This window comes from Canis aureus, chromosome 13, assembly GCF_053574225.1.
Source record: "Canis aureus isolate CA01 chromosome 13, VMU_Caureus_v.1.0, whole genome shotgun sequence".
NCBI lineage: Eukaryota > Metazoa > Chordata > Mammalia > Carnivora > Canidae > Canis > Canis aureus.
This window is the reverse complement of record NC_135623.1, coordinates 52,173,256-52,189,258: the sequence shown is the minus strand read 5'-3', so window position 1 is coordinate 52,189,258 and position 16,003 is coordinate 52,173,256. Positions and strand designations below refer to the sequence as shown.

General features: G+C 36.7%; 1 long non-coding RNA gene across 4 annotated transcripts in view; it reads left to right on the top strand.

Annotated features, from left to right (window-relative positions):
• The first annotated feature begins 15,620 nt into the window (after nt 1–15,620).
• LOC144282507 (uncharacterized) overlaps nt 15,621–16,003 on the top strand; it is a 127,626-nt gene continuing 127,243 nt past the window's right edge. For all 4 annotated transcript variants that reach the window (XR_013350963.1, XR_013350962.1, XR_013350961.1 and 1 more), the window contains exon 1: nt 15,621–15,754. This is a non-coding gene — a long non-coding RNA (uncharacterized LOC144282507). The remainder of the gene's footprint in view (nt 15,755–16,003) is intronic.

The window sequence follows — 16,003 nt, the reverse complement described above, 5'->3', positions numbered from 1 at the left end:
TAGTATTTCATGAAAACTCAACAGCTTTTTTTGAGAGTTAAATTTACAGTGTACAAGAACGCATCTGCGTTCTAATCAAATAAAGCATTCTAATAATACATTCTATATTATTAGAATGTAGATTGTAAGCAAGCCACATTCTTCAGAGGAACCAACTAGCTTTGGACTTGCACTCATAGATTACCATACTGGAAAAAAAAAAAGCCCCAGTAGTACACCTCTGAACCCAAAATCACTATTATCTATTCATTGAGTGAAGTAGATTCTGCTTCCTTGGGTATTCAGGAATGTTAATTCCCTTTCATTGATTGTGTGGTTGTTAAAAAAAAAGCATATATTTAACTTAAGTTATAAATTGGTTCATAAGGAAAATATAGTAAGTAATGAAGAACTGCCTACTGATAGTTGACGGAAGTAGTTAAATCTTTTGCTATAGGAGTAGAACTTTCCCTCTCTGAAAAGGATCAGATCATTTATTGGCTATATTTGACTAAAGTTATTTTGAGTGCATTCATTTTCTTTGACATAGACTCTCTCATGTTGCTTGTTTCTCTATCTTTTGAAATCCTATGCATCGTTCCAGGTCTTGCTGAAATCTCACCCCTTATAGGAACACTATCTAGCTATGCATGGCCCGCAGTGTACTTTACCCTCTATGAATTCTGTCTGTTAGTATATAGTTAAGAGTTCCCTTGATCTTTATTTTTGGGTAGTCATTTATCTTCTATTCCTTTGATGACTCCCACAAAGTCTGGCTCAATGCTGATGTATGGTAGCAAGTAATAAGTGAGTGTTCATTAAATGCTTGTTGATAACCATTTCTAGATGAATGAATGAACAGGCCCACAGCTAATACAAAATTAATTTCACTGGTTTTGACCATATTTTCCTGAACTCTAATTGAGATGTCCTTAGGAATATTCACAAGTAGTCTGGAACACAATTATAATTTTATAAGCAAAAATCTTCTCTTGTGTTATTTTGAGATTAACTGGAGGAAGTTAGTAGCTTAGAACACAGACTTTAGCCTATTACAGAGTCAGAGGTTGGCAGTCAGTCATATGCAAGGGTTAGGAGAGTACTTTGCCAGGTTTTGGATACAGGCACTCAGGCCTATATCTGCTGTTGACTGATCTCTAATTTACTTGTTAGGTTTATCACTTATGGCACAGTTTTATAATTATGATCTGATATCCCTGAAGAGAGAGAAAGAGAAATTCAACCATTTTCCCTTTATCGCCAAGTGTTTTTTCACTGTAGGTGAATACATTGGCATTCTTTATTTTTTTAAAGATTCTATCTATCTATCTATCTATCTATCTATCTATCTATCTATCTATCATCTATTTATTTATTTACAGCAGGGGTGAGAAGAAGGCAGAAGGAGAGGGAGAGAAAGATCTCAAGCAGACTCCGTGCTGAGTGCAGAGCCCAACCTGGCACCCCATCCCACAATCCTGAGATCATGATGTGAGCCAAAATCAAGAGTCAGGTGCCCACCCAGGTTGGCACTCTGATTTATCAGTCTGTAGGTACTGAGTCTACACTGAGATAGTGTTAATTCTTGGGTTTCTAAAACTGTAGAGCTGAGGACCATGTTCTTGACTGTAATATTCAGGAGGCCCTTCTCATGGAAACTTCTAGATTTCTATTACCACATGTCTTAACATTGAAAGCACTGAAAATAGCTAAATAGGGACAAAGCTTTTCTCAAAAAAAAAAAAAAAGGCTTTTTAAAAATCATATTTTAAGCATGTAAAACACAGCAAACTCCCTTTTAAGTACAGAACACAGTATTTTCCTTTCAAAGTCCTGTGGATGTTTTCAACATTGAGTGTGATTTGAATTCAGAGTAGTTCTGAGAGATAACACTTAGTTTCTTATTTTAAGCTTTTAAAGAGACATATAATGAAGAAAAGCAAAAAGAAGAAAGTTCAGAACAAGGAGAAAAGGACTAAAGTATTCCACCTTTTTTCAAAAGAAGTATCATAAATACTTAGTCAAGCAATTTTAATTTTTAAAAATGGCTTAATTTGCCCATGTGGTGTTTTAAAGAGACACCATATGCCTTATATAAAGGCAAACACCAGAGAAGAGAGGAGATAATTCTGGTGACCTAAGATGGCTAAGATTTAGGATTTTTAATTCTAAGTAACTGCCTACCTGAGAGACTTAGATCCAGTTGGTTGCAGCAATCTTGATTTATTTATCAAGTTTTCACACTGAATTGGAGGAATGTTGTGGGACCATTTGGCTCTCTAAAGAAGTTTGGTTCTTTTTGTTTGTTTGTTTTGCTTTTTTAAGATTTTGTTTATTTACTCATGAGAGACAGAGAGAGAGAGAGAGAGAGAGGCAGAGGGAGAAGCAGGCTCCACACAGGGAGCCCGATGTGGGACTCGATCCCGGGTCTCCAGGATCATGCCCTGACTGAAGGCGGCACCAAACCGCTGAGCCACCCAGGCTGCCCAGAAATTTGGTTCTTTAAGGAAGTACCATAAAGAGACTTAAAGCTGTAAGAAAGGGAAGTTGGGTAGAGTTTTGATGGATTTTTAGCTCCACCATATAGTCATGACAAGGATGTGATGATCCCTTTAATTTAGTTTTTTGTTTACCTAGAGGTGGCAAAGTCAGTTCATTTAGAGTTCCATCAAGACAGCTGCAGCTTTGAATCTGCAGGATTTGAGGAGGGTTGAAATGGAAAATATTTTAAAATTTCTTCTCTGAATGCTGAGAAGTGATGGTGCTGTTGGAAGAACAATATAGGGTCTCAGGTTTTTTCCAACTTTTCTCACAGAAATTGTCTGTGGAGCTGAATCCTTGAAGTCCTCAGATTCTCTAGGATGTTACACAATACAGTGACAATAACCAGTATTTTCAAATGCTTATTGTGTTCTTAGGGGCATTTTATACAGTATCACATTTGATTTTCTCACTCGCTGTGTGTGAAGTACTATCATCCCTATTTTACTGAAATGCTTAAGGAAGGTAAGTGAGTTGTCCAAGGGTCCGCAGTGTGTATGTTAAGCCCATAAACTTGAACCCGGGTCTGATTTCAAAGCTCTTAACCACTACTCTTTGTTGCTCTTTGAATGAACTTATTATACCCCCAAGAAAGGATTTGAAAACTTTAGACCTAAAATTAACAATCACACAGCAGTGTATTTGAGGAAGCTGGAAGTAGATGACTAGAAACTTTTTTTTCATGTTTTTCAGGGAGTGATATCCAAATTATTGGTTCATGGATGTAAGTACTATGCAAACTGATGATCCTAGAAGGCAGAGGTATGGTATGCTTTGGAATTAAGATTTGAGTCAATTAGCATGTTTTCCTTTGTTCTTATCTCAATGTCAAGGATACAGGGCATGTGGTGATGAAATGTTGATTTGGCTCCTTAATTCCAGTCATATCAATGTCATCTTAAATGACAGCTGATAGTGTGTTCAGTGTTAAATGTTTATGGAACTCTTCCTTTTGAAATATAAAGAACATCTTTACTTCGGAGTATAGTTGATCCTCATTATTTGCTGGTTCCATATTTGTAAATTAGCCTACTCACTAAAATTTGCTTACAAACTCAATATTGATATTTGGGGTGCTTCTGTAGTTGTTTGTGGATGCTGGAAGAGTGATGGAAATTTTGCACCTGACACACAAACATCCAGTGTCAAATAAGGTGATGCTCTGCCTTCTCAGTTCTCAGTTCACCTACTGTGAGCAAGTGTCCTTCCTCCATCTATTTAGCAAATTTTTTTTGTTTCTACCTTTGTTTTTGTTTTGCATCTTTGTGCTTTTTTGTTGGTGATTTCACTGTTTGAAATGGCTCCAAAGTGTAGTACTGAAATACTGTGCTCCTGAGCACAGAAAGGCTGTGATGTGACTTGTAGAGGAAAGATGTGTATTAGATAAGCTTCATTTAGGGATGAGTTACAGTGCTGTTGCCTGTGAGTTCAATGGAAATGAATCAACAATATGGTACATTCAGAAGAAGGAAGAGGAAATTTGCTCATCTTAAGTGAGGCTGCTGTGCCAAGTGCTAACGTAACATCTGTAGAGTCTGATGAAGCTTGGAAAAGAGGAAAAAGTTGGCTAAATGTGTGGATTTGAGAGATGATTGATAAATAAGCATGTGAACAGCGCTGTTGTAAGATTGAAACCCAGCGAAATATATAGTTGCATCACCCACGCTAAGGAAAATGTTAAAGTCTTCTTGGTTAGTGCTCACTGGTTTGCACATTTTAAAAAGTGTTACAGGGGATCCCTGGGTGGCTCAGCAGTTTAGCACCTGCCTTTGACCCAGGGCGTGGTCCTGGAGTCCCAGGATTGAGTCCCACATCGGGCTCCCTGCATGGAGCCTGCTTCTCCCTCTGCCTGTGTCTCTGCCTTTCTCTCTATGTCTCTCATAAATAAATCAATAAAATCTTTAAAAAAATTGAAAAATAAAAAGTGTTACAGCATGACAGGTGTTAGACCTACAGACAAGGTAGGTTCTGCAGATCAGGAAGTTTTGGAAGAATTTTAAAAACATCTGCTTAGGTGTTATACAGAAAAAAGGTCATGTGGAAAAGCAGATTTTTAATGCTGAAAAGATGGCTTGTTGAATGAACCTGTGTCACACAGATGGCATTTTGGCTGAGGAAAATATGATCAGTGGTTCATAGGAACCTAACTCCCCTAATGGTTTAGCATTTACTAATCCAGTGGTCTTTGAGACTTCATAGAATATAAGTATTGCAATTAATGAGAATGGATTGCAATTTTACCAGAGATAATGGAGAAGACTCTTTTAAATATCATATAACTCCTCTGAGACTGAGGACTGTCTTTCAACATATCTTTGGGCTTGCATTCTTTCTTTTTATGGTGGTACCTTTATTTTTATAATATTCTATATAAAGTAAGAGGTTTTCCTATTAGAACCAACTAGATGGAACTCAAAGAACCTTGACCTTAAATGCCACTATCACCTTACTTTGGAATAGAATAGTCATTTTCTTCAGTCAGTGGTTTTGTGAGCCTGAGAATAGTGTTTGGACAATTAGAAAAAGAGAAATGTTGGTAACACAAACCCTCGTTTTGGATTACTCTTTTGACTTGGGAATAACAGAGCATCATTTACTCGTTCAACGTACATGTGAATCAGTATGATTGCACGAGGCATTAGAAGAGTCTTGTGCCATCCTCTTAGAAAGAAAGGGATTTCTTTTTTCTTTTTTTAAAGATTTTATCTATTTATTCATGAGAGACATAGAGAAAGAGATGGAGAGATGGAGACATAGGCAGAGGGAAAACCAGGTTCCCTGCGGGGAGCCCAATGCGGGACTCAATCCCAGTACTCCAGGATCATGCCCTGAGCCGAAGGCAGATGCTCAACCACTGAGCCACCCAGGTCTTCCGAAAGAAAGAGATTTCAATAAAAAGTATAAAATTGTGGTAAAAAAAGAACTTCCACAAAGAAGTATTTTTAGGAAGGCATTGTCTGGGTTTTATCTTCTCTAAGGGCCAGGATCTTGACCTTATAGTCAGGAAAGTTCTACCCATTTGAGGTATTTATATGTCATAACCCTGAGGGGTGATTTAACTAAGTATTTTATAAAGATAGCAAAAGCTCATAATCTAGTAAGGACTGGGAAAATAGTAGGCACATATTTATGAAATGGATAAATAAATGATAACACAATGGGATGGCAATTTTATATGTACACAATTATATCTATGAACAAATGACAAGGAATGTACAAAAAGTGCTGTGGAGTCTTGCTATATTTCCCATTTCTCTATCTCTATGAAATTGGCCTGGAGTACGGCTGAACTAGTTTGAATTCCTCTTTTTACACTGTCCATGTTGCCGCTGTCATGTAAGCTCCACAGGACAAGTGTTTATTTTGTTTACTAATGTATCCCAAGTATCTAGAACAGTGCCTGGTGTATAGCAGATGCTTAAGATGCTTAATAATGTTAGTTGGTTAAATGAATGAGCACTTATCCCCTTCTCTGTGACTGGACTGTTGTAGCCGTATGCTATCTATACTGGAGTGTTGCTCTCTATATCAGCACTCTTTTGTGTAGGTGGGTAATGTTACTTCTTGTGCTTTTAAATTAAAAAAATATTTCCAGCTTTATTAAGATAAAATTGATGTATAACATTATACTGTGTAAGGTTTTTTTTAAAAGATTTTATTTATTTACTCATGAAAGACACAGAGAGAGAGGCAAAGACATAGAGGGAGAAGCAGGCTCCTCGCATGGAGCCGGATGTGGGACTTGATCCCAGGACCCAGGGATCATGCCTTGAGCCAAAGGCAGACACTCAACTGCTGAGCCACCCAGGCATCCCTATACTGTGTAAGTTTAATACATAATATGTGTATCATGTCACATAATTATAATTTCTTTTTCCTGGTGAGGACGTTTAGGATCTACTGTCTTAGGAATTTCAGGTATATTATAGAGCAATAGATGCATTCTTAGACATGTATAACTACCAAAATGGAAAGAGGAAGAAATAGAAAATATGAACAGAACCATAACCAGCAAGGAAATTGAAGCAATCATCAAAACCTTCCAACAAACAAGAGTCCAGAGCCAGATGGCTTCCCAGGGGAATTCTACTAAACATTTAAAGAAGAATTACTGTTTCTGAAGCTGTTTCAAAAACTAGAAATGGAAGTAAAACTTCCAAACTCTTTCTATGAGGCTAGCATTACCTTGATCCCCAAACCAGAAAAAGACCCCACCGAAAAGGAGAGTTACAGACAAATATCTCTGATGAACATGGTTGCAAAAATTCTCACCAAGATACTAGCCAATAGGATCCAGCAGTACATTAAAAGGATTATTCACTGAAATCACGTGGGATTTATTCCTGGGCTGTAAGGGTGATTCAACATCTGCAAATTAAACAATGTAACACATCACATTAACAAAAGAAAGGACAAGAATCAGATGATCCTCTGAATTGACAGAAAAAGCATTTGACAAAGTACAGCATCCTTTCTTGATTAGAACTCTTCAGAGCACAGGGATAGAGAGAATATACCTCAAAATCATAAAAGCCAAATGTGAAAAGCCCACAGTGAATGTCATTCTTAATGGGGAAAAACTGAGAGTTTTTGCCCTAAAGTCAGGAAGACGATAGGGATGTCCACTCTCACCACTGCTGTTCCACATAGTACTGGAAGTCCTAGCCTTAGCAATTAGACAACAAAAAGAAGTAAAAGGCATCCAAACTAGTAAAGAAGTAGAACTCTAATGTTTTGCAGATGACATGATACTTCATATGGAAAACCTAAAAGACCCCACCCCAAAATTTCTAGAACTCATACAGGAATCAGCAACATGACAGGATATAAAATCAATGCATAGAAATCAGTTGCATTTCTATATACCAACAAGGCTGTAGAAGAAGAGAAATTAAGGAGCCAATCCCACTTACAACTGCCCCCAAAACTTTAAGATACCTATGAATAAACCTAACCAAAGAGGTAAAGGTTCTGTACTCAGAAATCTATAGAAAAATCATGGAAGAAATTGAGGAAGACACAAAGAAATGGAAAAAAATTCCATGCTCATGGGTTGGAAGAACAAATTTTGTTAAAATGTGTTATCTAGAGCAATCTATACATTCAATGCAATCCCTACCAAAATACCATCAACTTATTTCACAGGATTGGAACAAATAATCCTAAAATTTATATGGAACCAGAAAAGACCCCAAATAGCCAAAGGAATGTTGAAAAAGAAAATCAAAACTGGTCGCATCACAATGCTGGGCTTCAAGTTCTGTTACAAAGCTGTAATCATCAAGACAGTGTGGTATTAGCACAATAACAGACACAAAAATCGATGGAACAGAATAGAGAACCAAGAAATGGACCCTTAACTCTGTGGTCAACTGTTCTTTGACAAAGCAGGAAAGGATATCCAATAGAAAAAGAACAGTCTCTTCAACAAATAGTGTTGGGAAAATTGGACAGCCACATGTACAGAATGAAAATGGACCATTTCCTCACACCATACACAAAAATAGACTAAAACAGATGAAAGACCTAAATGTGAGACAGAAACCATCAAATCCTAGAGTAGAATGCAGGCAACAACCTCTGTGACCTTGGCCACAGCATCTTCTTGCTAAAACATGTCTCCAAAGGCATGTGAAACAAAGACAAAAGTGAACTATTGGGACTTCATCAAGATAAAAATCTTCTGCACAACAAAGGAAACAGTCAACAAAACTAAAAGGCAATCTATGGAATGGGAGAAGATATTTGCAAATGATTATCAGATAAAGGACTTGTATGCAAAATCTATAAAGAATTTATCAAACTCAACACCCAAAGAACAAATAATCCAGCCAAGATGTGGGCAGAAGGCATGAATGGACATTTCTCTAAAGAAGATATACAAATGGCCAATAGACACCTGAAAAAATGCTCCACATCACTTAGCATCAGGAAATAAAAATCAAAACCACAATGCGGTATCATCTCACACCAGTCAGAATGGCTAAAATTAACAAACCAGGAAACTACAGATGCTGGAGAAGATGTGGAGAAAGGGGAACCCTCTTACACTACTGGTGGAAATGCAAACTGGTATAACCACTCTGGAAAACAGTATGGAGATTCCTCAAAAAGTTTGAAATAGAGCTATCCTATGACCCAGCAATTGTACTACTTGGTATTTACCCCAAAGATACAAATATATTGCTATGTTAATTAATTAAATTTAAATTTTAAAAAGGACAAACTTTTTTTTTTCCTTTTTAAAACATTTTTTGAAAGGACAAAAAATCAATGTAATTCACCACAATAATAGACTAAAAAGGAAAATCATGTTATAATCTCAGTAGATACAGAAAAAGCACTTGACAAAAACCTTCACTCCATTACCAATTTTTTTTTTTAATTCCTCGGGAAATGAAGAATAGAAATAACTCAACCTGCTGAAGGGCTTCCACCAAAAACCAACAGCTAACATCATGCTGAATATTGTTCACCTAAAGTAGGTAACAAGGCAAGAATGTCCACTCCCATTACTTCTAATCAGCATACTGGAGGTTCCAGTCTGTGTAAGAAGGCAAGAAAAAGAAAAGTTAAATAATGTAGAAGAAAAAACTAAAATGTTATTCTTAAACAGATAACCACTTATGTAGAAAATCCTACAAAAGCTACAAAAAAAATTATGGAATAAGTAAATTCAACAGGATAACAGCATGGAGTCAATATACAAAAATCAGCTGTATTTCTAAGTGATAGCAACAAAGAATTATAACTGGTATTAGGATACAAATCAGTTACAATAATATCAAAATACAATATATGTAGGGATAAATCAGAAAATAGGTATATGACTTACATACGTATACAATGAAAACTTCAGTGAATGGAGAAATATACCATATTTGTGGATTGGAAGACTCATTATTCCAAGACATCACTTCTCACCAAATTGATATATAGCATCAATGCATTCCTAATCCAAATCCAAGTGACTTATTATGTAGAAATTGACAAGCTTATTTTTATATTTACAAGGGAAATCATACCTAAAATAGCCCCCAAAATCTTTTATAAAATATACAAATCTGGAGGGACACCTGGGTGGCTTAGTCAGTTGCATATCTGCCTTTGGCTCAAGTCATGATCTAAGGGTCCTAGGACTGAGCCCCAGGAAGGGCTTCCCTACTTGGTGGGGAGTCTGCTTCTCCCTCTCTCTCTGCTTCTCTCCTCTGCTCGCACTCTCTGTCTCAAATAAATAAATAAATAAATAAATAAATAAATAAAATCTTAAAATCTTTTCTCTCCTTCTTTCACTCTGCCCCTCTCTCCTGAGCTCACTCTCTCAAATAAATAAATCTTTGTAAGACCTCAATAATAAAAAGATAAATGTTGAATTTTGTCAGATGCTTTTCCTGTATCTATTGAAATGATCATACAGTTTTTATCTTTTCTATTAATGTGTTATAGCACATTGAATTGAATTCCATGTGTTGAACCATCCTTGTATCCCAGAGATAAATCCCACTTGATCATGATGTATGATCTTTTAAAAATGCTATTGAATTCAGTTTGCTAATATTTTGTTAAGAATGTATGCATCTATATTCATTGGGGATATTGGCCTCTAGGTTGTTTTTTTTTAAAAGACTTTATTTATTCATGAGAGACACACAGAGAGAGGCAGAGACATAGGCAGAGGGAGATGCAGGGAAGAGCCTGATGTGGGGACTCGATCAGGGGACTACAGGATCACGCCCATAGCTGAAGGCAGATGCTCAACTGCTGAGCCACCAAGGCATCCCTAGCCTCTAGATTTTAAGCTCAGAGTCATTATCGTTGTTCTTCTAGAATTATCTACTCCCCAAATCTGCTCTGAACAAAACCAGCTGCCTGCTTTAGTGAACACATGGAATGTCTATTGCTGCATTTTCTGCCTCTTTCTAATTGTAGTGCTGTGGCTGCATTTCTGGATTTGTTCTCTGCCCTAATGTAGTAAAGTAAAAGGCATTTTAGACTCTTAAACTTGCATGTGTTCAATATGCACAGTGTGAGGGGGTATGCAGAAGAGCAGCTGTGGGTTTTGAACAACAGCTGGAGGTTGTGTTGGAGTAAGTGGAGTTATTTCCTAATTGGCAGGTGATTCCATAAAGAAATGCTTCTATCCAGGGAAGGACCTATCCCAGGCATGGGTTAAAGGCTAAAACTTTAAAGATTGGGTACAGTTTTCTATCTCTTTGGATTTGCTTTCTAAAAAGTACATTGCTTTGGCTTTTAAAAGCTGGGGAGCTTTTTAGAAAATATAGTTTTTCAGACACTGCACTGATTCAATTGGTCTTGGGTGACTGCAATGATACAGAGGTTTAGAAGCCAAATAGCATTGTTAATGGAGCAGGGGTGGATAGGGAAAGGAATTCACAGTGGAAGGGAATATCCATCATATCTTGTGAAATCCCGCTGTCCTTTGTAAGAATGCTCCTGTGAGATGGTTCATATTTACAGCATGTTTATCTGTGACTTAGAGGTGCAGTGGGTTTATTGGAAGGCTAGGGGAGGCTATGCTCTATTTACTGTACAAGTTGCTTCTCTGCTGTCCAAAGTGCATCTTTATCCACCCGAATTTCTGTCATTCTTCTCTTCTGAGATGTCATTCTCCTGGGAGCATCACTGGATTCTATATGGCAATGTTTGTTCATAAGGAATTGGACTTGAAATAAGCTAAGCAAAAACATTTTTTCAAACTGCAAAACTCAGGTGGTGTGACGAACGCCAGGTGTTACAGTATATGTTGGCAAATTGAATTTAAATATTAAAAAACTGTAAAGCTCTACACACATTTGGCATATTATTATTACTATTATCAAAAACAATAACAATTACTGCTGAATCTTGTGGGTGCTTTGAATCATGTAGTTGGCCAACCTGCACATGGTAAGTAGAAATCTAGGCCTGGATATGGCTTGTGGATGAACCTTGGGCGAGTGCCAACTATATGAAATAAACTGAGTTTGCTTAAGCTCCCACAAGGAAGAATTTTCACTTTGTGTCCTTTGGCAATATTTAAAAAAATGTTTTCCAAGATTTTTACTTTTAAAATTTATATATAATCCCTATAAAACTCTGTCTTAAAAATACATTATTTTCTATCAGATTTCTTTAAACTTTTCCATATATGTACATATTTTATAGAGTTTTATTGATGGTACAGACACAGTTTCTTCAATTGCTTTTTTCTTTACACCAAACATTTTTTTTCATTGCTTCTAATCTTCATAACTATAGTTGTAATGACTACATAGTATTTACTATTTTATTTGGTAATTCTACTATTACTAGATAGTTAGGTTGTTTCCAAATTCTCCTGTCATAAATAATGCTAAGATTAACATGATATCTTCATGTCAACAGTGGGAAGTTTTTGACTTCCCTCCAGTTGAATTCTTTTCTTTGTGCAAACTCTGAAATGTGAGACTAAAGTCACAAAAGACAGAAACATTTTTCAGGCTCCTGATAACTATTAGAAAATCCTCTGTGCCCAGTTTCCTCACCCCTAAAATGAGGTTAAGATAGTATATAAAGTACTTCAAGTAGTGCATTCAGTAGATGTTGGCTACCACTGCTGTCTCCACCATCACCACCCTAACCACCACTATTACTACTATTATCATTTTGGTGAAGGTCAGCTGCATTTTCACAAATGAAAATAGATATCTTAATACAGTTTTGATAATCAGATTGCTCATAGATTTTTTGCTTTCTCTTTCTCTTTTCAAATGATTTATAGGCTGTTTAATTTTTGCCCTTCTTCCTCAGTACCAGAATTCTCTCCTGAAATGAACTATCTTCTTAATTTCTACCATTTCCCATTTCTTTCTGTCATGAAGCCATTTCTACCTGGGAAGGTAAAACAAGTGTTTTTTTATTTACATATTTCTTATATTATATTTGGTGGTGATAAAGCTAAACTGATGGGGTTCTGGGAAACAAGACACACCATTGTCTCCTACTCAAGTTTAGTATCTATTATGCACAGATGTGAAAGTCTGACCTCTGGTGGCTGTGAGCTGCAGCTGGGGAGCACCTGTACCAAGTCTAAAAGAGGATCACGGACCCATAAATGTATCCTCCAGCAATAGCTAAACTGGTGTAGGACTGATTGAATTTTAAAACTTTTTATATTCATTGTGAAGCTTGTTCCTTAGGTCAATAAAGACATCCTGCTTTCTTCCTTACAAAGCAATGATCTTATAACTCAGTTTCTTAGAATAAACAGCTTTAAATAAATGTTCCATGAATCATAGTCTACAAAAAATATTTTCTTAAAACCATCAACCACCCCACCATCACCACGACTACCTGACAATATATAAGTAGAAATCTCAGGGGGAAAAAATGGATTCCCAAATCTTAGCAAAAGGAATATCAGTGGGATTGAAATTTAATTTTTTATCTTCAAAACATTTTTAAATTGAGATATATTTATTCTCCTAATCAAATATTTTCAAACCTTCTAGGATTTAGTTTTTTAAAAATCTAAAGGAAAGGTATCAGAAAATGATTTTCAGATAGTATGTATCATATAATTCAGAGAATGATATGAATGAAGAAAATAAATTTAGATGTAAGAAGTCACAAAGAGTGAGAATACAAATGAAATATTTTTATGTTTTTAATTGTTGTTTAAAATGATCTAGAAATGGTGCTCCTTTGCTTATGCTTGAGAATAAATGTTTACATTAAATTTTAACTATTTTGCTTTTATAAAAATGCTAGTTTTTTAAGGTGATTCAGTGAGTCAACAGGTACAACTAATAGTTAATAATTTGGTATCGTGTGTTTGTATGTATTTTTGCACAAAAACTAGTCAAAAATGACAGATTTATTTAATCATAGCTAATTGCTTGGTTCATACAAGAATATAGAATTTGAAAATGGTAGGTTCTATAATTCCTAGGTAGATGATATATTCTCCTTTGGTCCCAACCCTAATTAGGTTCAGCATCTGTGTTATTGTCAACGGTCAGTAAAGCGACTGTTAGTCATGACACATTCTTAGCAAATTGGTTCATCAACCCTCCCCAGCATTTGTACTATTGACCTTGACTTCAAATAAATAGTATTAATTCCTTCCTGCCAGAATAAGCTATAAATCTGAGTACATCTCTCAATCTCTTCAAAACCAAAATTTTAAAGCCTGATTCATGTTCTAAAAGCTTAATTGATTTCTGTAATCAAATGTGTTTATTCTAATTACATATTATTAGTTGTTGATCATTTTTATCTTTATATGCTCATTGCAAAAAAAGGTCAGAAAATGACAAAAATATATAATGAGACAATAATCCCATTTTAAAAGTATTTTGACATTAGCTGATGTAAAATGGTTTTTGTTTTTCTTATCATTTGAGTAGAATTAATTAGCAAAAATGAATCACTAATGTTTACTGCATGTAATTCTGTGCCAGGTACTGTTCTCAGCCCTTGCATGCATTGCTCATGTAATGGTCATACAACCCCATGAAGGAGGTTCTGTAATCATCTCTGATTTTGCAGATGAAGAAAACCACAGGAGGGTTGCTCCAGATGACATAGCAAGTGGCCGAGTGAGACTTTGAGCTCAGATGCCTGACTGCAAAGCCAGTCTCTTACACACAGTGCAAATTAAAGTTAAAAGATATGTGTATGAACTGGTGATTTGCTCGTGGACCAAGGCTTAAAACACTCACAACCCAGACCAATTGGAAGATATTCTATACTATTAGTGAATTCTACTTGTATAGAATCCATTTAAAACAAAATGTATATTTTAACATCATGTGGTCACTGTCATTTCTTTCATGCTGTAATCTATGTATTAGGTATTTTAAGCAACCAGAAATTGATTTAGAGGAAGATTTTCTTCTTGAGTCTTATTCTAGTTCTAATCTTTTCAATTCACTGAACTTAAAAAAATACCATCAGTATTTCTTGCTGGAAGTTAATGGCACTACTGGAAAGTGGTTTCACTGTCTTCTATATTCCGCTTGCCTTTTTTATAGCTGAATCCACATCCAAACTCCCACCCCCTCCCAACCAGTCTTCTGTGAATAAGCAAGGGGGAACAAAAACCACAGAAGGAACATGTGGACCTTCCAGGCAAGGGAGGATTAGAGAGAAGTGTGAAGAGCGCGCCTTGCTCCCCACCCAGCACTGATGTATCATCAGAGACCAGGGCACATCTACCCTCTAATGGTAGGAGGCTATCAATGATTCCAGATCACTCTTCTTGCCTGGCAGGCCCAGGGAATCCTGACTCCCCATTGACTCGCTCTCGGTGCCTGCCTCCCGAGTGGCCAGGAGCAGCCTCCTGACTGCCAGCCATAGCACGGAGCTCTGGGGCCCAGGAGCTACAGCTCACAGAGTTCCTGGGGGATGGAAAGAGAGCAGAAGCCTGGGGAGGAAGGAGATGCAGTCTATGGGGCTCAAATTTGTAGAGTTTCATGGAGATAGATGAGGCAAAGATGAGACGAGTAATGCAGCTTTTCCTATTTTGATGACATAAAATTTCCCCTGATCCTCAGTAAAACAAAACAGAGCCCTGTTTCTGTTTATTAGCTAGAATCTGCAACTCCTAGTCACAAGCATGACATAAAGTCATTCCATGTGAGTGGCTATAAGGAGTACTCTGATCATTTCATTGATTCAGCGGTTATTTATTTCATGCTTACTGTGTACCATACAGTGTTCTAGACACTGAGAGTATAATACTGTCCAGGTACTCTTCCAGATGCCTGGGATGTAATACTGTTCTGGTACTCCTCTACATACCAGGGATATAAAGCTCTCACAGAGCTGACAGTTTATGAAACTAGGTCTTTTTCATCTTATCTGTCTCCTGCCAACACACAATTAGCCGAGAGGCCTGGTATATATAATAGGGACACTTGATGATGTTCATTGAAATAAATTAAAACAGTGAAAAGTGTCAGAACAGAAAAGAGTCACAAAGTATGAAAGGATATTGACCAGATATCAAGTGTTCAACCTGGTGAATCAGTTTCCAGATTTATGAGCAGTCTTGAAATGGATTTTCCTCCCATGTAGATGTTCCTTAAACCTAACAGTGACTTTTCTTCCATCAAGTGTTTTAGGTGAGCCTCTCCTTTCAGCTGCTTGAACTGTCTTCAGAACTCCAGCTGCTGGTAGCTGGCTCTGAAAAGATCGAGAGGTCTGTGGAGAAGTATTTGTATTTAGAATGCCCAGGAAGGAGAGAGCCTGGGTAAGTAGAGAGAAGTGTAGCAATTGCAGAAAGTAGTAGAATATACTGGTAGGTGAGGAAAGGCCCCTTGCTATAATCAGGGCTATGTTGTGTCCCAGAGAATCTGGACAGAAATAAGATTCCAGAATCTATAGGCAGAGACATATGAATGATTTGGTCTGAGCAGGTCCAATTTCTACATAGACTATTTCATTTTACTATTTACCTATTAAAATGAAAACCACTCTGTCCCTTTAAATGCATCACATT